The sequence below is a fragment of the Limulus polyphemus genome, unplaced genomic scaffold (assembly GCF_000517525.1).
Source record: "Limulus polyphemus unplaced genomic scaffold, Limulus_polyphemus-2.1.2 Scaffold61, whole genome shotgun sequence".
Taxonomy (NCBI): domain Eukaryota; kingdom Metazoa; phylum Arthropoda; class Merostomata; order Xiphosura; family Limulidae; genus Limulus; species Limulus polyphemus.
Genome location: NW_013665671.1, coordinates 1280993 through 1305801, shown reverse-complemented (window position 1 = coordinate 1305801; position 24809 = coordinate 1280993). Strand labels below are relative to the sequence as shown.

At 31.3% G+C, this 24809-nt stretch overlaps 1 protein-coding gene across 1 annotated transcript in view; it reads right to left on the bottom strand.

The window, feature by feature from the left end:
• Positions 1 to 24097, bottom strand: part of LOC106464589 — a gene marked incomplete at its 3' end in the record, with an annotated part of 114557 nt that extends 90460 nt beyond the window's left edge. Inside the window, exon 1 of the mRNA XM_022392821.1 lies at positions 23797 to 24097. The remainder of the gene's footprint in view (positions 1 to 23796) is intronic.
• Positions 24098 to 24809: the final 712 nt, after the last annotated feature.

Below are 24809 nucleotides of genomic sequence, written 5' to 3'. Positions count from 1 at the left end.
AACATAATCGTAAAAGGAAATTTAGATCAAGTGATTATTTCCATTATTTTGAAACAATGTTTCAGTAACATGAATTATATAATTCAGTGTTCTTATATAAAACTCACGTTAAATAAATAGCCCAGTGTACCATCATACATACTTAACAAAACTTCTGGTACTATAAGCAACATAGTTTATAATTTTATTGGATTAGCTTTCATACAGATTATGTTCATTCCAACTCAGTATGTAAAATTGTATATAGTTTCTAAATAATATTGAACAATAAATCAAAACATCAGTTTAATTATCTCATGTTATAATTTCCATAGACTCAAACATTATAATTAATGGATACAAAACAATGTTACGGATAACAACTAATATTCAATGTTATTATCTATCAGACAAAATGCTGCATAGCAATAGAATTGGTCATTGAAATACATGTGACTAATTAACAAAGGTTAATTCTGAGTTGACCAAGTCTATTAAAATACATTGTCACTATCTATGTATTTACATTATAATTAATATTGAAAATAACCGGTTCAAACTCTACACAACATAATATGTTTCTGCATAAACTTAATGTTCACCATACTTTAAATGGAGTTTTTTAAAGTTTAAAAGTCTATAAATAAATAACACGTGAAATTTATGCAATTTACAATTTCTTTCTACAGTACGACGAATTTTATTTGTATGTATTCTAATGGTGAAAAATATAGCTGTTTCTGATTATTGTTGATAAGCTCAGTTACAAGTAGCCTAGTAGCATCATTCGCCTATGGTACCACTGTCTGTCTACAGAAGTACCACCCATCTTTGTAAAACTTATGTGTGTTAAAACTATAAAGTAACATGTGTAAAATGACATATTTTGACAGGAATAATAAAACTCATAGCTATATGGATAGCATAAAGACAAACTAGTGAAACTGTAAGTTTGTTATGAGTTTGCATGTTAAATAAGTGTTCTTTTCAGGATGATAAGTGATTAGCATATAAACAGTCAGGAAATGTAAAAAAGTATGATTATATATAGAACTAATAAATTAGTGAAATGTTTTATACATAAATCGACTGTATTGCTTTCAGATCATAATTAAATCTAGCCGTTGATTACATTTTGAGATACATTGAGACATCTATGATAAGATCATCATGATTGTGGTTCCACTTCGTGGAACTATCACGTCATCATTTCTCATGTTCCCTTGTCATGGCGGCCTAGCAAGGTGCCCTCTGGTCACACTTAGTAGAACAATGACGTCATCGTCTTTAACGACATCATTGTCTCCCCATTGCCTGAGATGGACACACTTGTGGTACCCTCCGTCAGCGTGATGATCGGGTACCACCCTAACTATTAATGATTGTTTTATTTTTGTTTCAATTTGTCCTATAAGCTGTAAAACAAAAATGTCATCAATATTATTTGAATCTCAAGAAAATCAGGGATTATTAAAGACATGTTGTAGTTGAAGATTTGCTACTTTTATAACTTACTTATAGAAAGGTTATGGGGAGCTATTAATTAATTATTTTATCTTTCAAATTCACAATGGGTATAGCTCCAAATACACAAATACAAATATATATATATACATACATAAAGGGAGAGAGAGAGAGGGTGGTTTGTTTATTATTAAGGATATAGCTACATAATAGGTTATACGTGCTATACCAACCACGAGTATCGAAGCTGGTTTTGTAGTGTATAAGCCCTCAAACTTCCCAATGATGAACCATATTTACAGGGCAAGGAAGAAAGTCCTTATTGAAGCTGTTAGGAGAAAATATTATATAGAGCCTCAGGAAAATTATATGAAATTACCTCCCTCAAAAATAAAAAATAAGAAGTATCTGAGATAAATATTTTAACGCGTCGAGTAAAGTTTTTAATTTCAGTATTTCATCATATGATTGCAAGAGCAATAAACAAACGTAGTCTGCACAGTCATATGTTATTTATAAGACGTAAAGAGCAGATTTAGTGACAAGTATTTGATGAACCCTATGTCAGGTCAACTGGCGCCATGCGGAATATCTTCACAACTATTAATTATTATAAATATAAACATACACACACACACACACACATATATATATATACTTTATACAAATGTACCATGCAAATAAACTACTAACTGGATTCAGTTGACAACATCGTTTTCGCTTAAAAGATAATTATTTGCGATTTTCAAATGTTTTACACTCGCTCGCGCGAATTAAATTTTTTATGCTTTCTTCTCGTTGTATGTTCTAAAGTCAGATGTATTAAGCTCTGTCTCTTTTGTCTAATACTGTTATTACACAACAGTGGAGAAGAATAAAGTAAATGCTCTGCTTTGAGTTCCATTTTCATTTCCACTGTAATTGATTAGAGTAAATGCTCTCACAGATAGCTGCGCTTTCTGAAATGTCTAATAAATGTCAAAACTTTTAAAAAGCTCCTATTTGTACGCTAAATTAAACAACAGAAACATATCCTTATAACAATTTAGACTTAGTGTCTCCTAAACTTGGCTTCTCCAGGAAAATTCCTTGCTCTCGAATACGTAATGAGAGCAGCAAATCAGTTGCAGTGCGAAAAACATGACATTTCTTTGCATTTTAGAACCAATGTAACTGGTCATTAAAGCGAAGGTGATGTACTCTAACATGTATATTTGAACTACTTGTATTTTAGCGTTAGAAGCAGGAATCGAGTTTTAAGGCAGTAAGAATAGATAAGCCAGTCAACAGAAGATTCCTCTCAGTTCCACACACCGTTGTATTTTGATACGAGAATACCATTAATAACATTTTAATTACATTTTGTTGGCTGTAAGTTATTTTTTATAGATAATATTTTCTCGAAACCCATATAGAATCAGTTGAAAGCTGAATGTTCATTTACTTATTCCTTAATGCTAAACACTGTAATATATGTCCTGCCGGACAATGCAGACGTGTTTAATTACCCATAACGATTCCTCCAATCTTCGACAGTTTCAAAGAAAGTATATTTATGTATGAAGTGTTTTACTTAAATTTATGTTGATTCGATTAGCTTCACCTGCCTGACGAAAGTATTATGTTTTGTTTTTTTTATCAAATTATTCATGTATGTCAGACTCAGTAATTTATATTGTAGTCTCTCCTGATATTTATATTGCCAAATTGTGGGGATCAGGTGGTTCAATAAGTGTAAGTAAGATATATAGTTTGAACAAGTTATATTAAAAAGATTTTGGAGACACATTAAGTCGCTATATTCCATTTTGCTACGTCAGGTCTTATTCTATCTGACGACCGTATAACTTGATAATAGCCCTACAGCATAATTTCCATTGCAAAAGCCACTGTCTGAAGGCTGTATGCTCAAAGCACACAATTTCTCCCTTATTATTTTCACAATCTAGTGTATGAGAACGACGGTTTCCCAAAACCCGTTTTAATAGCCCGATCGCATATTGAGAAATCTACAGTTGCTGCGTTCGGTGACTCGCCCGGTAAGTCTTCGTATGGAATAGTATGAATATTCGTTTCATTCTCCACCTAGATGAGTTATGCGACAATTGAACGGGGGAAATTATTGGGAGCCTTATCACCATACCTTCTTGGACTCGTCCACAAACGCAGATTATATTTCATTATATTCCATACTGTTACCTGGATCACGTGGACGGTTTATCACACTAATTTTTGTGGTAGTGGCTTTCTGATTTGCATATTCAAAATCTGTATTCCTATTCTGCCAAGCTATATTGTAAACGAAATGACATATACAAGTGTTTATTTTAAGATGTAAAAGTTATGCACACAACTTCCTTATTGTTCGTAACTAAACCTGTATATCAAGCAACTGAAATGAAAACAAAAATCATTAGGGATATCATTAAAGTTAACGTAATTCAAAAGATTGACTATACTACTTAAGTAGAAGAAAATAAGCTATTCAAAGAAAGAATTTGTGTAACTTATGAGATTAAACCTTTAGTTAATAAAATGACTAGTAAATAGTACAGTATTGAGTTTATTTTTCCAACAGTTAACACAAGTCGTCTTTAAGAAAAAGAACTTTGGAAAACTAAATAAATACATATAGTAATTCGTATTTAACAGTATAACAAACATATAATTAATATAATCAACATCATTTGAAGTCATTAATACATTGATTCTGTATTTGATTATTTTTAATAGCCATTTCTAAAAAATATCCGTAAATTGAACAATGGAACCTGATTATTTTAAAACTGAGATCATTTACACTCTTTTCTTTGTCTCTTGTTAGATATTGATTACTATAGGAACTTCTGGTTTCTCTGTAAGCTACTGGTTACTGTAATAGTAATTGAAATACATGTTTATTTTTTTGCTTGAATGGTTGCTAAGAACTTTTGATTTCCATTTGTTTATGTTTACCATGGTGATGAAACAATAAAAAAGTAATAGAAAATACTATTGTGTGACAAAAAATCTGTAAAAACACAATTTAATATTTGCAGTGTTAAACAATTAATAAGCGGAATAATATAAATAATCGTTGAACCATTTATATGTTGTATTGTTTGAAAACATTGTCATGTTTAAGTTCACACATTAAATATTTTTGATCGAGAAATTCAGTATTTACTTTCATTTGATAAACTATATATATAAGTGAGAAATTAAGGTTTATGGAACACTGATGGTATATAAACACATAAACTGTTGAATACAAAATACAAGAGAAACTACATTCACGATTTACTGTGTATCAAATAAATATGTTAATTTCACGAATTTTGTAATATTATTAATCTATGATTATGAGCAAGTTGTATATTAGTTATGTGAACATACAAAGCATTTTTGTTAATCTATCACATAATTTACACGTTGTTGTGGTAAGTAATTTTTCACGTGGTATTCCATGCAAGTCTATTATAATATTATACGTTAAACAATAGATAACTACAGCTATGGGGTTATGAGATATGAATAGAACAAGAAATAGTTAAAATCGTTGTAATGGAGAAGAAATAGACGATAAATGACTTCTTAATGTTGCTTTATCAAGATGTACCAATTATATTATTTTATTAAGTACTATTTTAGTTTACTGTGGCAACTAGTCTAACTTCTCGGATAAATAGAAATATACAGTTGAAAACGGAGAAAACATACTAAAATCTGTACTTGTCAATTTCCTTTCCTCATGAAAACGCGACTTTCATTGAAGAAAAGAGGACATAAAAGCCCATTCTATTGTTTGATTCGCTACTTCCGTTACAGCAGACTAGTTTCCCGGAGTTCTCAGCTCATCAGTGCTACCGGGCGTCATATAGTGGTAGAATCTAAGCAATTTGTTGTTTTTTATTTATAGTCCTACACATCAAAACCCTTACTCGATACCATAAGTAAAAACAAACAAATAAATTAAAACCTTGCTTGACAATGCAGAGAAAATATATAGAAACATATTTTGCTCACTTTACAGCTAAAAAGTCTTCATTATTGTCTTACTAAGTTTATATAAAGAGTACACTATTATGGAAAACACAAGAATTTTGTAGGGCAAAACCAATGAAAATTCATAAATTTAATATGCAGATTTATCTTAGACATTCTGTGAGTGCTAGTTAGTTTATTTGTAGTTAAGCATAAAGCTACACAATGCGCTATCTGTGCTGTGCCCACCATGATAATCGAAACCCAGTTTCTGGCGTTATACCGTTGTGCCGCTGGAGGACGCGTGTGTTAGGGAAAACGTTTTTATTATATTTAAGTATACATTCGAATAAAGACATATAATTTACAATGTTGTATCATACATGATCAACTCTGGGCATATATTTAAAGTAACACAATTAGATGGACGTTAGATGGATGCTATATGTAGATTTTAAAGATATATTAAACAGATATCAGGTAGACGTTATATGTAGGTGTCAAGTTGGTGCTATATATAGATGTTCAAGACATACTAAGTAGATGTTAGTTGAATACTAAGCAGGTGTTAAGTAGGTGATTTTGATACGTAACTTATAAGGAGAAATACGACCTGTGGAAATTTGTATTTGCAAACAGCTAAAACGTCAACATTTTCTTTTCTAAAACAAATAATATTTTTTATAATATTAGGTTGAAATATACAGGAAAATTTTCAACTCAAGCCACCATACAAACTATCAGTACGGCTAACGACAAAGAAAGATTTTTAGCAAGTGAAGTTTCCTTTGTTGTACTATTTTTAATACTTGATCTTATTACTTGTTTCACATGATCTTACTCGATTACTCGGGTACACATTAACTTTACTAATGTAAAATACACTGTCAAGTCACTATACTTTAGTAACACCAATAAAAGATAACCTAAGCCATCTACGTTAAGAATCAATATTTTAATTTACAGTTTTGTGCATTTTTATTTCAATTTTGAAGGAGTGGCCGAAGACAACATCATATCCTCTATGTTTCGTTTGCATAATTGATTATCTTCACATCTATTTAAATTTAGTCAAAATGAAACAGGAATGGATTTCCAACTTAAGACAACACATAAAGGGGGAAGATCATAACAAAACTGTGTCATCCAATTTTCTATCAATGTTGGCATGAACCTCATCGAAGGTTCCAATAGCTGGTCTAACACTTCCAGATAGAGAATAATATTAAACTCATAAGTCTCATGTAGGTGAATTATTATTTAAGATTACTACTTTATTACAACCATATTATTGTGAAGAAAGTCAAGAAAATTATGATATGTGTAAAATATAACAAAACCGATTCATGAAATATCTATGTCTAATTACCACTATAGCTTTACTTGTTTCATATTTATGTGTTTGGAATGTAAACATAATAGATTTTTGGTCATATTTATATACATATAAACTTCTTTTCTACAGAAAATAATATATATATATAATGTATTCATTTCAACTTCTTTAGTAGAAAATATCACGACATTGCTTAATTTACATTTCATTGTCTCAACTTACATATCTCTGCGCCATGAATATTCAAAACCGTTTGTTAAAATGAATCATAATATTGCAAACTCGCCTTTACAAAAGATTGCAAAAATGATTAGAAAATTAATATAAGTCGCAAATGACCTGGAAAATGCGTAATAGTATTGAACCAATAAGCATAAGAACGTTTCATCAAACAACAGCCCTCTTTTACACATTCTTAATTTTCTTTACGAACATGACAACTTATTTTTTATAAATTTTGAGCGTATGATAGAGAAGATATTTTTATTTCAATTCAACTATTAAGACGTTTTGTTCAAAAACAGGAAATAATAGTTTTTAGATGTACACTTTGAATATTTACTTAAATGTATTCATTTTACTTTCATTATTAAATGATTCTAAATGTTCAAATCAAAATATGTTAGTAGAAAACAATTAAAAATACTTTTGTACTATGGTCATCTGGAAGGTTTGAATAATTATCTACCGAACATCGGATATATTAATTATGAAGATAAATAATTTGTAAAATCATTTTGAATTTGGAATTGTTACGATTTCTGGTTCACATTTAAGGAAAATCTCATATTAATAAGTTAATAATAATTTTCAAAAGAATCAAAGAAAAAAAGCTCTTAACATACATTGTCAGTTGACAAATATTTGCTGATTATGGGCTACCAGCTGCGCTGCTGACGTGGCTATGGTAACGAACGAGCTTCGTAATAGCTCTTGTGAAAACTGTCTGGCGACCGCTGCTTTCAATCAAATGTTTTACAGCACTGTAGATCCCTAAACGGTTGTTAGCATCTAGCCAAGGGAAGAGAATTGACCAAAACTTGCACTAGACGTTATGTACAGGTATTCTTAGCCTTCATTTAATGTTTTTCTTCCTTTATACGTTACACGACTATCATAACCGGAAAATGGCGACTGGAATATCAAGTACAACATTGTTCTATTTATTTACTTATCAACAAGAACATCAGGTTCATGTATATTTGCCTGCATATAAGCATTTGAATCAATTTTATGCTTTTTGTTAGCATTAACCATTTAAACTTTCGCTTAATATGCACGTGATTCATTTAACAACCTAAATGTACAGTAAGTCTTTCGTAACATGAAACTAAAATCTATCTTATTTCCTTATTTTAATTTTTCAAGGTTTCAAGTGACGAAAACCAAAAGGGTATAATATTTCAAAGTAAAGATTTATTGGAGGCTTCAAGAAATATTTTAAAAAAACTCTTCACTACAATATTTATTTCCATTCTGGAGCAGCTTTACCGTGAATGTATCAAAAAAAAAACTTGAGTTACATTGTGACCATTTACTGTTGATGTTTAAAGAGGACTTTGAGGTTGTTTACTTGTTTCGACGAACATTCTACGACATTACACAATTTTTCACGTTAGTCTCTACTGTGATGCTCAGCGTACTTTTAAAATTTCGAAATTATCAACAGTCTATTGATGACACGTGCAGTTATTGAAAAGTATTCACAAGCTGTTTTTTTTTTAAACAACGTATGAGTACATTCTCCCAGGTTTTACCACCTATCAGTGCCACAAAGATAAAAGGTCTTGGAACACACTCATATATCTGAGGTAACCTAACTTTATTTCACGCCAGGGCCTAGTTAAGTAGTTTTTTCAAATGTTAGCTTCAGACAATTTAGATATACAATATACGCAGCTAATTCACACACAGAGACATACAAGCTGACTTGAGTACATTTATCAGAACTTATATTATTTAATCTTAGGTTGTTCAGTCTAAGTCTAAAAACATCATCTCTTGCTCCAATGTTTATCTAGCCATTAGTAGTTTTACATTAAATAGTCTAGAAATATTCTTAATCACATTCTGTTCATTATTAATTCAATAAGAAAGTTCCCAATCTCATGTTATTCTTAGAACATCATCGTCTTATATGAGCTCTACTTTCTACAAACATATTCAATTTTCTTTTATAAAATTTAAATATGGAATACATCTGTGACTAGATATTGTTTTCATAAAAGTCTAAAGTAATTTGGACCCAAGGGTGTGTTTGAAAGAATTCTAGTTGAAAAACGCAGATAGATTTTATAAAATGTGTGAAACGAAACAAGGCTTAGAAGGAGAATAAATTTAGCCATATATGTTCTCGATTAACAGGCTCTGTTCCAAGTAAAGTTAGTCTGACAAGCATAATCGATTATCAGTTTCTGTTCCAAGTAAACTTAGTCTGACAAGCATAATCCATCAACAGTTTTTGTTCAAAGTAAACTTAGTCTGACAGGCATAATAAATTAACAGTTTTTGTTTCAAGTAAACTTAGTCTGACAAACATAATCGATTAACAGTAAAGTTAGTGTGACAAACTTACCCGACTAACAGTCTCTAGTAGAATTAATGCTAAAATCTTTGAAATTAAAAAAATTAAATCTGACTTATACGAAACATTTTTTTTCTTAATTAGTAACACTATTCTAAAAATTCCTCGCTTTACAATCTCTACTCAAAGCTAACTTAGTGTACGAATTATTCTCTGTACCCGAAGTAAAGTTAGGTTGACAAAGTTTTTAATTGGCAAAATTTACTCGAAGTAAGAATAGTCCGACAAACGTTCTTGAGTGACCGTCTCTAGTCAAGGGACAGTCCGACAAACTTTCTTGAGTGACCGTCTCTAGTCAAAGGACAGTCCGACAAACGTTCTTGAGTGACCGTCTCTAGTCAAAGGACAGTCCGACAAACGTTCTTGAGTGACCGTCTCTAGTCAAAGGACAGTCCGACAAACGTTCTTGAGTGACCGTCTCTAGTCAAAGGACAGATAGTTTTGCAAATATCTTCCTCTCATAATCTCTTTCTGTAGTAAAATGTATCTTACAAGTGACTTCGACTGACCGAAATAAAGACAATCAACCAGATGTTTTTAATTGTCACTCTATATTCTTTCTGTAAATAAATTCATCGTTTAGCAGTCCATACTGTAACTATAGTTAGTCGTATAAGCGTCTTCGAACGACATACTCTACTCTAAGTTAAGTTAGTCTGAAAAAGGACTCGGACAACAGTATCTCTTGAAGTTAATCTTGTCTGAGAAATGGTTCGAATTCTGTTCTCTTCTCGAAGTGGTGTGATAAACGTTCTCAATTAGCATTTATTCAAGGTAAAAATAGTCTAACAAACATTCTTAAACAGCATATCTATATTAGAAGTAAAGTTAATCTGATAAATGTCATTTTTAACTCAAAGCAGATATAGTCTTACAAATGTTTTGAAACAGTAGTCTCTGCTTCAAGTAATGTCAATCCTACAATCGTTTTCAGTTGACATTCTCTAGTCGGACAAAACGTTCTAGATTGAAATATTTACTTGAAGATAAACGTCTAGATTGCTAGTCCCTACTAAAAATAAATTTAGTCTCATAAACATCCTCGATTGGAAGTTCTACTCGAAATAATGTTTGTCTGACAAACCTTCGTGATTGAAAGATTCTAGTAGTAAAGTTATTTTATAAAATATCACGATTATGGATTAATTGTGGATTAATTTAGCGTGTGAAATGCACTCAACTAATGAGCTTTACTCGAAACTAATCGCACAAACGCCCTCATCTGTCATTCCCTAAACAAAGTAAAGTTGGTTTGGCAAACGCCCTCAGATTGACAAATATCATTGATTGGCACTTCCTGTTCGATATCAAATTAACCTGACTAACATTTTCCATTGAGAATTCTACTTCAAGCATATTTAGCCTGATAAATGTCCTCGGTTGAGAGTACGTACTCGAAGGTTATTTATTCATGGCTATGAAACGAATCCACAAACACACACAAAGAGATATGTAAATATATTTTTTGAGATTGTTTAATACCGGCAACACGAGTCGCCTCCAGTGGCACGGCGGTATGTCTGCGGACTGATAACGCTAGAAACTGGGTTTGATATCCGTGGTGAGCAGAGCACAGATAGTCCATTGTGCAGCTTTGTGCTTAACTACAAACAATCAATCAGTCACTTTCTAAAATAAATCGATTGGTTGAACAAATATTATAGTCAGCCTTTGAAGTTATTATTACCTTATGTCGAAGCAATCAAAATGAGAGTTTACGAATGATTCGAACAAGAAATGTGCATATATAAGCAGTCCTGAAAGAAAGAAGAAATGCCAGTTTGAAATTAATGATGATAGACTTTATATTCTATGACATATTAAATGGTTTATACTTTATATAATGTCATATGTTGTCTCAAGTTAAATACTGCACATTTTGTAGAAATATTGCTAAAAACTTCAGTGATTTTAAAAGAAAAGGATTTTATATTCCAAAGAATGTTTTGCACAAATCGACTACATACAATAAAACAACTCAAGATCACCAAGTATGCGTAAATGATGATTAAACGCTTATTTGTATTTATGTTGTCTATTATTTTATACTATTTTATGGATAAAAATACTTTACGTCAGGTCCTAGAATCTTCTCTACTTTATACGTGAAGATAAGCAGCTCATAACAATGTTCTCGCCCTAGACATAAAGTCTTTCCTTTGTATAAAGTAGTCCTCCGGTGGGTCAGCGATGAGCTTACAAACTTATAACACTAAAATCAAGGATTCGACTCCCCACGGTAGTCAGAGGTCAGATAGCCCATTGTTCAGCTGCACCCTACAACGAACAAACAATTTTGCTCTAGTGTCTCCTGGACAGCGATATGTTTGTGGACTTATAACGCTAGTAATCGGGTTTTGATACTCGCACCGACCAGAGCATAGATAGCCTTTTGTGTAGCTTTGTCCTTAATAACAAGAAAAAAAGCTTTAATGTATTTATTCACTTCAATATATTCGGCATTTAATATTTACGACAATCAATTATTTGAAAGGTTTTTCAAGATAAAAATCATCTTATAGGTTTTTGAACACACTCTCTAACAGGTTATTACTTTGAATATATTTCTTGCTAGTGGGAATTTGTTAAAAACTACTGTAATTTTCTGCTAATTTAAACATGCCGTCAAATTTAGGTAAAACCTGCGTATCATTGTTTTGACAGAATATAAACCTTATTATTGCAGATTTCACAAATAGAAAACAAACTAGCTTATCAGTCTACCTAATGAGAGTTTGAAGTAGGTACAGAAACTCTTGCGCCATGTTGACAGTATCAAATTACGCGTCGTACATCACCAGAGCATGTGTTCTTCCGCTTACGGGAATGATAAGATGAAGGTATTGTTTTATACAAGCCATATATAAGTAAAACAACGAGCCAAGGTACACACATATATTGTTTTTTTATGACTAAAACTTATGTTATCAGTGCAGCTGTAAATAATTGAGAAGAGGACTATAGTCTTTCACCGCCAGTGGGAGCTGAGCTCAAGTTCTGTAGCATACTATTTTAGCATATATATATATTGCTGAACAATGACTCTTGATGAGTGTTGATTAAATTAAAAAACACACGAAAAAACATATAATTTCAAACAGACAATATAATTTGTTTTAAGAGTATTGAATTGCTTATTTGGGCTTAGGTTTAATTTTCTATAATAGTTGATAATATTTTCTGTACGTACTATTACGCACATGATAATTGTTTTCATACATTAGAAAACATGGTTGATCAAATCTCAATAACTTTTGTTTCTGGCAGCTGTAAGAACCAATACTAATATAATTCTTCACGTAATGTATTCATAATTAATTATTTGTATCTGTTGTTTTTGTTATGAATAGTACAAAGTCACCGAGAGAAAGTTAAATTTCATTTGTAAAGTAAAGTTTTATTTGCCACGAACATAAACATTCTTATAAATATTTATAAAAAACATATTAATATTTTCAATCCACTCACTTTTAGATGTCCACAAATGTCTTTCTCCCAGTGTATTTCTGTAATGAGTGAAATACCTTATGAATCAGTCACTTAATGATAAACATGCTTAAAAGCAGTTACAGTTATTCTGTTTCTTGTGCTTTTCCCTCTGAAATGAAACAAGCGTGAATCATCGCCATGCCTGAAAAAAGATTCTAGTACAACCAGATTATATTAAATAGATGCATACAGTTAAACCCCGGTTAAGCTCGCCTGTTATTTTACCGTGAGCAACGGAGAACGTTATTAAAAAAGTGAATTTCTGGTAGGCAAATTAATTGATGGGTGGATGTTCCACTGATTCCAACAAATAAGGGCTTTATAATTGAATTGAGAAAATCAGAATGACTACATGGGAGGAGGTTTGTGTGATGAATAAGGTTTTCTGAAAAAATGTTAGAAAAATCAGTTTGATATTAAAACACAAAATATGCCTCTAATAGGTTAAAGTTAATTGTTGATTTGAATAAAAATCAACTTAATACTGATTACAATGCATCTTGATTTAGTTTGGTTTCTTTTTAGGAGTGAGGCAAGTTTTTACAGAGCAGAGCATATGTGAGTTGTCTGGGTTTATAATATAAGTTATATCAGTGAATTGTGGATCTCGTGAAATTAGAAATAACACACTTGATCGATATTTGGTTACATAATTGCCACAACAAGTTAAATAACGTGAAAAATTAACATTTGTTTATATGTAATTGTAACACAGTATCATAAGATGTTTCTTTATACCTTTGGCCTCTGTCTATTGTTCAAAGCAAACTAAAACTATTTTACTCAATTAGGCTTAGCTTTTTCATGTTGAATAACGACATCAACATTTATAACGTTTATTATTTGTTACGCAAAGAATGGAACGATAGAGACAAATAAAGTATAACTCTTCTTTTATGCTGAGATTATTTGTTGTGTAAACATGCTTCCAAATATTTCCACCTTGTTATTTGCTGTTGAAATAAACATTATATTTCATTCAGATTAAAAACTAAAAATATCAATAGTTTCCAAAGAATCAATAATAAAACCCTTAGAAAGCAACATGTTCTGATAGATATGAACACTGGGGAGGCAGAATGATTAAATATAAACGTTGTGACTGATATGAGCAATGATAATTCAGGATGATTGAACACAGGTATTCCGATCAGTATAAGCGCTGGGAAGGCAAAATGTTTGGAAACAGACGTTATGAAAGATATGAGCACAGGAGAATTAGAACGATTGAACACAGACGTTATGATCGATATGTGCACAGGGGAATCAGAAAGATTGAACACAAACGTTATGATCGATAAGAGCACAGGGGAAGTAGAATGATTGAACACAGACGTTATGATAGATATGTGCACAGGAGAATTAGAACGATCGAACACAGACGTTATGAAAGATATGAGCACAGGAGAATTAGAACGATTGAACACAGACGTTATGATCGATATGTGCACAGGGGAATCAGAAAGATTGAACACAAACGTTATGATCGATATGAGCACAGGGAAAGCAGAAAGATTGAACACAGACGTTCTAATCGATAAGAGCACAGGGGAAGTAGAATGATTGAACACAGACGTTCCGATCGATATGAACACTAAATTTCAAAATAATGAAACAAAACACAGTGACTGTTATAGGAAGATAGATAAAAGTTAAGACGATGGACATATATTGGTACATTATTAGTTAATGAAGTCAGAATAACATCTAATGCTTGATCAGAAGAACACACAAACCGAACTGAAGGCATTATGCTCGTCGTGATCTTAGAAAGACGAAAGATAATGACCATATTGTTAACTGTTTTCCTTTATAAATGATATTATAATAGCATTGAATAACAATATATATAAATACCACTGTATCGTTGACTATTCAGTTATTAGCATGTGATGTTGTTTCATTTTTTCTACAACACAGATAGAGAGATTTGGGTACGGCAAGATCATAGCATAGTTTTAATAAGACAGACCAAATATACCAGATAAATTAACATGCTATCGAACTTACAAGAAAATAGATTTCCTAATAAATCGTATAGTTGGATTTTTATGCTAAAGCTGACATGTAACAGGAAATCAGAAATAACCTTGCCTTCTACTTTCTGAAAGTAGTGCCTTCACGACATCTTTCTTGAATGGCATAGTTTTTCTTCGTTCACTTGTTTAGTTCATGGACTAAATCAATGGTTAACTTGCTAACATCATTCTGAACAAGACCAATAAATTGATCATTTCGTTATTTATGGTCACGCAAGAACCACCTGTTCATACATTTTCTCTCTATTGAAAGTAGTTCTGCGTTATGCCACAAACCACATGACTCACTGGAGTGGTGGAGTTGTACATTGTTAGATCATTTAGGATATCGTTATTTCATGCAGTTTACTTGAGTTAGTAAGTTATTATATAAAAAAGTAAAATACTTGTCTAGTAATTTATTATTTATTCTTACAAAGTATTTCTTTTTTTTTATTAAATCTAAACAAGTCCAGGAAATATTGTAGCGTCACAATGTATTCTGTTTTCTATTGACTTATGCTAAAATAGTAAAAATAATCAGCAAAGTGAACGTGGATAAAGGAAATACGTTTATATCAAAACGTTAAATTTACACAATGTACAAGTGAAACGATGTTTCAACTAACGTTTAGTACAGTAAAACTGAATTTATGTAATGTGATATTATACTAATCTTAGTGAAGTATTGAGTAAGATAAAATCAAATGTTCCTGTGAACTTTGCTATAATTCTTCAATAGTTCATTATATAGATAAAAACACACCTTAAATTGGTTATAAACAATTAACTTTCTGAATCTATTTTCTTAACACTTCGCCGAAAATAAAATAAATTGAAATATTTTTCAACAGATGCTTCGGATATATTATATTTTTACAATATTTACAATTTTAAGGAGCAAAATTTGGTCATTTAACTCTAATATATCGTTATGTTTCCTCCACTGTTTTTTTTTAATTTTATCAGCGTTACAATTATTATGCTGTTTTCCGTATAACAGGTTACCTTAGAATATATATATAGATTAATTTCTTATTTATCAACTAATTTTATAATATATAACCATAACTGTGTAATAATTATCTTCGCATATCAAATATTAAAATCTGCAAAATTAACTTAAAATGAAATTAAATGTTGCCTTGAGCTTGGGGAATGATAACTACTTCTATACACATGTACAGAAAATGGATAACAATTTAGAAATAATAAATGGTAACTAGATGGTAACTAGTAAGTATTAAATAATTCGAGTTATACATGGGTAGAATCTCTAAGAAGAACATTTCTTGAGGATCTTCTGTTTATTAGCCATATACTTTCTACCCTGGTATTAACGCATTCAGTTTTAATGGAGGTTATATCTATACTATTACGACAAAGGGAAAACTCTGGGTGCTGTCTTGTCTTTTATCTCTTGTCAAAATGAATATTAGTAATCTATTTTCATGAAACCAGAACAATGTTCTACTATAATGTATTGATAAAAGATCATAGATGCAATATTTTGAAAATGTGATTTTTCAAACAGATACGTTGCTAATTTTGTGTTTTAACACCTGCCACACGAGCCAGCCCGGCATCTGATGTATCATAGATCCAAAGCAATGAGTCATTTCGAAAAGGTTTGGGTAGTTTCGATTGAACAAAAGGCAGGCGTTTGACAGTATTTTCGAGGTCTAGGTCGCTGGACCAGACCTGTGACCATGAGAGCCAACATAGAAAAATTAACTTGTAAATGTAAAATAAAACGTTTTAGCAATGAAACATGCTTGAAATGTTCTAGACGTGGTTGTGAATGTTTAAGTTTAAGTTAAACCGAGGACCCAGGTCGGATGACGGAAGAAATTATTCGAAGATATCCCAATCGATTTGACATACCAGCTAAATCGAAGATTCGTCAATTAATTACTGCACTCACAACGAAAAATAAAACAATGGGAACAACAGTATCGTTATCTCCAAAAAAAGGGGAGATTGGAATCATATATAAGAAATAATTAGTTTCAATATTTTTGTGAAACTAGCGGTACCGTTAAGTCCGAAGGTCCAGTTTTAAAATTGAAGTAGATGCACGATGCATTACAAGATGATGTCCCTAACGATTTTCAAATTAAAAATGTCATTTCTGCAATGAAGAGTAAATATAAGAAGGATGTCCTATATGTTATCACCGTAATATAATCCACATAGTTTTCATTATGTCATATTTTCATTAATATTTAATTAATTTTTGTTTTTGTTTTAGAAGTTGTGCCGTGCTTCATTCATCGAGATCTGTCGAAATAACCCTAAATCACCGGTTTCCGGAAAGACCCCTTTGTTGACCATCCTAGGCTCCCTATTAAAAGATGCTGAGCTGGCTCGTGTGGTTGTGCCACTGGGGGGAGCTTTTAGAAAGTGTGTTTTGTATTTTATGAACAATTATTCAAGCTTATCTAGCTAAACTCATAAATAAACAAACAACAAACACCACTGCAACAACTATTGAGTAATGCTAACCCTAATCTGTACTAATGCCTTTCAAATATTGCACTGAAGCCAATATGACGGTAGTTGAATTATTACTGGGTTATAGCTTTTAAAATCCTAATAATTATGAATTAATTACACAGGCCTGCGAATTTAAACTTCATAAAAAATTGTTTTGGTTTTAATAACGGATCTTCCATAATTCAGCTACGTAAATTTCGAAAATAATATTCATTTTGTTCTATCACGTAAGGATTTTTTACAAATCGGGAAGAAAAAACCTCTTACTTTGAACAAATTATTATTTGGTTTACGACAATGATCATTTTTATTATTATGTTTGTTAACAAAAAATACAAACAAACTGAAGAACATTGATGTCAAACGAATATCCATCCTCATTCGCCCTGATTTTTTTTCTGTGTGTGTGAAATTTACGTCTTTTAGTCTCAAAACTACGTGCTCTGGTCTTTTTTTAAGTATTTCTGAAATAGTATTAAAAATACTAAACATATGTTTCTCTTTTTCTCAGAGGAGATTTAAACCAAAATTTAGTTTAACCCTCAACTTGTCGATTTATTTATATAACGCTTATTACCAATGGCGTCTACATATTGAGTAATATATAATTTTACACCTTGTAGCACTCAATGTTTAGATTTAGCCAACAGATGAGGTTAAAATACTCACTTTATATAATAATACACAGAAAACTACTGCTTGTGAGATTAAGAGCAATATTGATTTTTTGTTAACTCGTATGTTTCTAAGAGCCTTGTAAAACAGCCATACACCCACAAACAAGTTGGCTTATAAATAGTTTAGCCAAATATGTCATAACAAGATAATGGTGTTCATTTAGAATACATGGATAATTGTAGGCTTAAGATGGTAATGTTTTAACTAAATGCTTTTAAAATATCCGAAGTTTCATTGTATATGTTATAAAACACAGCAAACAAAGTAAGGATCAGAATCCTGTCAAATTTCCATTTTCACTTTTTATGAAACATTATAACTTCATAGAACAGTGTTCTTTTCTTACTATTTGTGTAACCAATTAGTAAATAATCAAAATTTATGACTTACCTGTCTCGTTACTTAACAGGTTAATGTCCGAAGCTATTGGAATATGGCTAAAAATAATTTGCGTAAAAAAGTTAAAGTTTAAACTTATTATGTACAAACACAAGTTTGAGTGTTTTGTTGGTCTGTAAAATAAGATACGATCTTGAAGAAAAATCTCAGAAATGCTACAATTTGTTCAATGCTCCTAAAACCAAAGTAATTATTAACATTTCGATCATAGCTTGGTTTTATAATACGTTTTACTTGGTATAGCTAAAAGTATAAATGATAAATACAATTTTCTCATACAACAGCTGGAATAATAACTAAAAATGAACAAAATAGGATATCTGATGTGGTAAAAATTTGTAATATTGATATATAATATACATTTCATCCATATATATTGTTTTAACCGTTTAAATGTTTATACAAGAATTAAGGGCTTGCATAACTTATATTGACCTAAATTCAGAAAATAAAATGTTAATGGCTCATTTAATTCAGAAACTTGTTTTCTCAAACACAGCCAGTTTGTCTGATTCAGTTTGTAGCTAATCTATTGGTTTAATCTCAAACACAGCCAGTGTGTCTGATTCAGTTTGTAGCTAATCTATTAGTTTAATCTCAAACACAGCCAGTTTGTCTGATTCAGTTTGTAGCTAATCTATTGGTTTAATCTCAAACACAGCCAGTTTGTAGCTAATCTATTGGTTTAATCTCAAACACAGCCAGTTTGTCTGATTCAGTTTGTAGCTAATCTATTGGTTTAAAGACCGAATCTTTTTTAAACGTGGTCAAAGTATGGTAAATAAATTATATCACAATCAGTATTAAATAAAAAAACAATAGTTAAACAATCGTCATGTAGTGTTTATTTTGTGGAAATTAAGACGGAATTACATTGTGCAATACGAGAGATGGACTTTAATTTCTTGATAATTATTTGGATAGAATTTCTTGTCAGATCCATCGTATATTAAAAATAAGAAATTTTAATAAATCGTGAATCTTTCTTTTTAAGAAATCTCAAAACGGAACTCAACGTAACTTGAATATTGGGTACTATATTAGACGATTTTTACTCTTATACTCTTGAATCTGCCAGTCGTTAGTGTTGTCAAAATGAAAATTAGAACGGCGAAATAATACAATAAAACATATCTTGATATGATAAGAATATCTATGCCCGAAAATATAAAGTACAATCCGACTCGTTTAAGAAAATTTAGAATAATAGCTCACAATATGAATTAAAACAACCAAGTGACATCACTGAAGTATAATCTTCTAATTTAATAGGACTACCTGCATAATCTAATTGGACTATTGGTTGTTTGCAATTAAGCACAAAGCTACACAATGGGCTATCTTTGCTCTGTCCACCACCAGGTTTCTAGTGCTGTAAGTCCGCAGACATACCGTTGTGCCACTGGTGGGCTCCTGTACTGTAAGTCCGAGGGTTCATGGTTTGTGTTCCGTTGGCCTCAAAAATGCACCCCTCAATTTTAGTTGCGCTTATATGGGTCGGGCAAGTAACATTTATTCAGCCAGACTATAATAGACCAAGAGGTTACGGTGGGTCAAGTTGAGTAGCTGCTTTCTCTAACCTATCAGTTAAAATTAAGGATGCAAAAATTTTAAAACAAGAAACAAGCTAATGCAATAATAAAAATAATAGGTAATCATTTATTCGCATTTATTCATTTATGATTCGCAATCTAGTAGCTAAAATATATACAGTTTGGTTTAATATTCGTTAATGTAGAAAACTAGTTTACACCCTAAATGATTTACTGTATACATATGTATATATATTTTAATAAACTTGTCATGGTGACTATGTCTGTTATTTCGTGCGTGTGTTAAAAATTGTTGGAATATTTCTTAGAAGTAGACATACGTTCATTTTGATGTTTACCACCTGAAATTTGAAAATATTTATAACTATTTTAAACAGCATAACCTAAAAACGAATTATACTTGGCAATTGAAAACCCTTCTGGATCTTAAATGTTATTCATCTTGGTTATGTATATCTTTTTATGCTTATGATTTAGCTTTAAATGACTTTCACCTAAATAATTGAAGTCTCTTAATTGGATACTAAATGTCTCTTTTCTCTCTTCTAAATGTCTCGAACCTGGTTGTACTTTTTTCTTGAAAAAACATTACATGTCTCTCTAAAGTAGATTTAGTCATTTCAGCTATGAGTAATATCTTTCCAGTTGTCAAGAGGTCCAACTTAAAGCTTTGTATTTTATACATACATTGATGTCTATGTGTATGCCCATATAAAGGTTAATAGATAACAGTCTACTAAAGCTCAAAGTTTACTAAAGCATATATATATTAGTAATTATTTGGGTCAAACCTATATTGATAGAGTACGGTCCGCTAAAATCTAAAAGAGAAAGTTGGATGAATTTATATTTAAAATTATTCATATAAATTATAATTATGAGAGAGCATATGTTTCAAGAAAGATTTTTCTCTTCAGTGTATTCTCTGAAGTTTCGATTTGTTTTATAAATTTTACTGAATTATTTAATACTGTTACTATTTCTTTTATGTCTTGTTAATCTATTCATATTTGCAGTTTCACACTGAAAGAAACAAGGGAAAACATGCACGAATAACAAGATTAGTTGTTTGTTTTTAGCGGTAAGCTAAGCAATGGATTATCCGCGCTCTATCCACTGTCCCGGGAATCAAACTCCAAAGTTTAGCGTAAAATGTCCGCAAATTTACGATGACCTATCGGAATACAGATTAAGATTGTTCTAAGTAAGACGCCACGGCTAGTCTTAAAACATTTATTAAACAACCTCGTGTAAAATTTCTCTATTTATTGCTGTAATGAATATCATGCTTATTACTTCTGCAAAAGTGTAAATGTTGGCGTTATAGCTACCTTTATTATAACATGTTTACTTTCTATAGGTAATTCAAAAACTACTGATACACAAAACAAGAAGAAAAAAAAGATTTAGTAAGAAGAACATTAACAACTTACCCCTACACTTTGCGCCTGCCATCTTGGATAAAAGATGTATCACACATGTTCGGTGTCTTGCGCAAGAATATAATTAGTCCAACTCTACGACGATATGTCCAGAAGTATTTTGTAGGTCAAACCACCGAAGACAACAAGGCGTTAATTACAGATATATATATCTATATATATTAATATTATATATACTGTTGTGGATATAACTTTTCGGACAGTACCCTTCTTCAGGTATCACTAAGTGAACAGTAAATCCGTAGACTGTATATCTGCAGTTGACTCCTTGGTGGACTAACCTACAACACACTTCTTTTTATCTCTTTCAACAACCACTACGTGTAATTTCCTACACTCACGATATATCCAGTCCTAGCAGTCTATATGTTTACTAACCTTAAGAGGATTTATTTTATTCATACAGCTTATAAGAATTAGTTATTTCCATGAATGTCATGAACATTATTAACGATGTTTGTATTATTCATTTTATTTTCTCTTAGCTTAATGCGATGGAACATAAATTAATTTTTATATGGTTCATTATTTTAGACCGATTTTGACATCGCTTTGTTCCAATCATACCATACTTGCACTGCGCTTTCCCTTCATCTTTTTGAAGGTTGTACTTATTCCTACCAGGTATTGATTCATGCCACTATAAATAATAAATTGAGGGTTATTACTATTATTTACAACACATAAATTTAATTTTTTTCCTCGCAACTCTCTCATGGTTAATTCATTCCAACTCACATTTCTCTGATATTTCCTCCTTTTCTCCTGCTACATTCCTGTATTATGTATCAATTTTTTTTTCAAAACCCAAGCCGAACAAGTATTTGTTTTTCTGATCTTGTACAACTGTTTTTATTATAGCATTTCATAATAATACGAGATCTTTTTGTCTCCATACCGCTGAAAAAGAAAGACAGCCACTCCCTCTAATAATTCAGTAACAATTTAGGGAACTGTAAACCCTTATTCCCTTAGGAATTGACCAAAAGCACCTTTATATACCCCAACCGATGTTCCTACCACTTAACTTCTTAACATACATTAGACTAAACTTTGATTTTATAAGTTGAAGCTCACAGCCGAGATTACAAGAAATCGATGTGGGAAACAAGTATTATTTTATAGATTGTGTAGGCAAAGTATTCATGATGAGTAAAATAGAATAGACGGCAAACGCCTGTTGTAAAAACCACAAGTGTAGAGGACGACGTTTCGAAAGTATTCCGTCTTTCGAAACGTCGTCCTCAAAACCTGTATTTCTTACAACAGACAGTTGTTGTCTATTCCAAGTTAGTCATCAGGAAACAAATAATTTAATTTTAGATTACTAATTAAAATAATAGTTGCAAAACTCACCCATCAAATAAAGACGTAACTTGATTTTATGTTTCAGTAGTGTAATCACTTTCTACCTTCGTTCTACTCTATGCAATTAGGCATTGCCTGCTGTATGTAAAGTTTTCAGAATCAAATGTCAAATATCTCCTGTGCTGAGACGGCACTTAGAAACCAGTGGTAAATTCTGGCCTTATTTAAATAAGTACCGTTAGGTTAACCTCCCATTTAACAGCTGGTACCCATCATACGGCTGGGTAGACTGAAAGCCATTGAGTCACACGTGTAAAGTTTCACTTGTTGCTAAATCATTCTGAGTTTTCATTTCCTCTTATTTGTACCTAATCTAGGTGCCAAGGTAATATTGAACAGCCGTGAATACTCATAGTGCCAGTGAAGGTTAAATATCAGATAACACTTGGCTGTATAAGAAAATAGTTTTGATCAAAATTTAGTTTAATTTTATAGTAATATATATATTTTTTTTCAGGAGTTATTCTTAAAAACAACAACTAAAGAGCTGTAGTAGTGATGTTAAAATGAATTTATCAATACTTCCTGAAGTATGTCCCTAGTATTTCTGACATACTCTTAATATATTAAGGTTTGTTACAAATTAACATCTGATGCACAGCTACATTTATTTTAAGGGTATCTTCAAAAATATTTTCTCTGTCTAAATTTTAAATTTAAGTTATAGTAAGACGACAAAGTAATTTAAATTATGATGCATATACAAAACAAAAATACATTAAAAATATTTTATATTTAATATACAGCATTTACATCTGTATTGTTCATGCTTATGATATAATTTAAATCTTCATTTTATGTGTACAGATATATTTCAACAACAACTATGTTATATGTTATATTTAGCATAAGAAAAAAATGGCTATAACTTGTAATATGGTTTAAGTACCATACAAAATATTTTCCTATCCCTCTTACATTGCTAAGTAAATGTTATCATTTCTAGAGCATCTAAAATTTTATATCAAACCATAGATATGGTTACTGAAATACACGCATTAAATAAATCAATTAAATCATTTCCTACCTTTAGCCAGTGACCTAATTTGTTGCAACTAAGATACAACACCCAAAGCTAATTATCTGACGACAAAGTAATGCCATGAAATATTTCAGCCATTTTCTCTAATATTTTCATTGTTATTAAATATTTATGCAGGAAAAACAAAACAAAAAACGAACACCTGTTAATATTGCAGAAATCAGTCACATTAGCAGAAAAGTAAAACGTCTGCATCTAACTTATTAGGAAACATAGTTATGATATGCTTGCCAATTACAAAAGTAAGGCTTTATAAGCCCAGAGAGTTAAAGTAACTTTACTTGCTGAAAACAGGGCTTCAACAGATCCAACGGTGGCCCCTCCTTCACACTTATAGGCCTAAAGGGAAAGCCCACTTGTTCGCGGGTAAGGAAAGGCAGAGATTGGCCGAGACTGCATTTCTTGGTTCACTCAATCGATTGGGCCTTTTGAGCTATAGCAGGGTTGATAAACAGAGTGATACCTTCGTGCATATCTTCTTTTGCCGTAGTCTCTGATATAATATTATAAATAAGTAGCCTTACATTGTAACTATGTCTTGAGAAGGTTGCCTGCAGCTATTATACAGAGGAAGCATGATTTGTGCTGTTGTTGATAAGCCGGAAATTCAGTCTCTTTAGTGTATCCTACTGTTGAATGTTCTTTACAGAGGATGTTTGTTGAAATCTTAAGCATAAATGGAAGCGATTTTCTTCCATTCCCTTGACTCTCTCGAACCTCTTGTTGAGAAAAAAAATCAATACTGTCGATAAAACCATGCTAACGAGTACACAGTATTCCTTAACTTCCGTGGTTATGATGATATGTTTTTTCCAATATATATTTAAAGGTGATCTGTAAAAATATTATATCGTTACACCTAAATATGTTTTAGATATTCGATGAACAAATTTGTTTGCGATGCAAAAGTTGCCGTAAAAAGTAATACAGTAATAAACTTTCTAATGACTATTTCTGGAAAATACATATCATATAAGTGACTACACATTCACTCATAA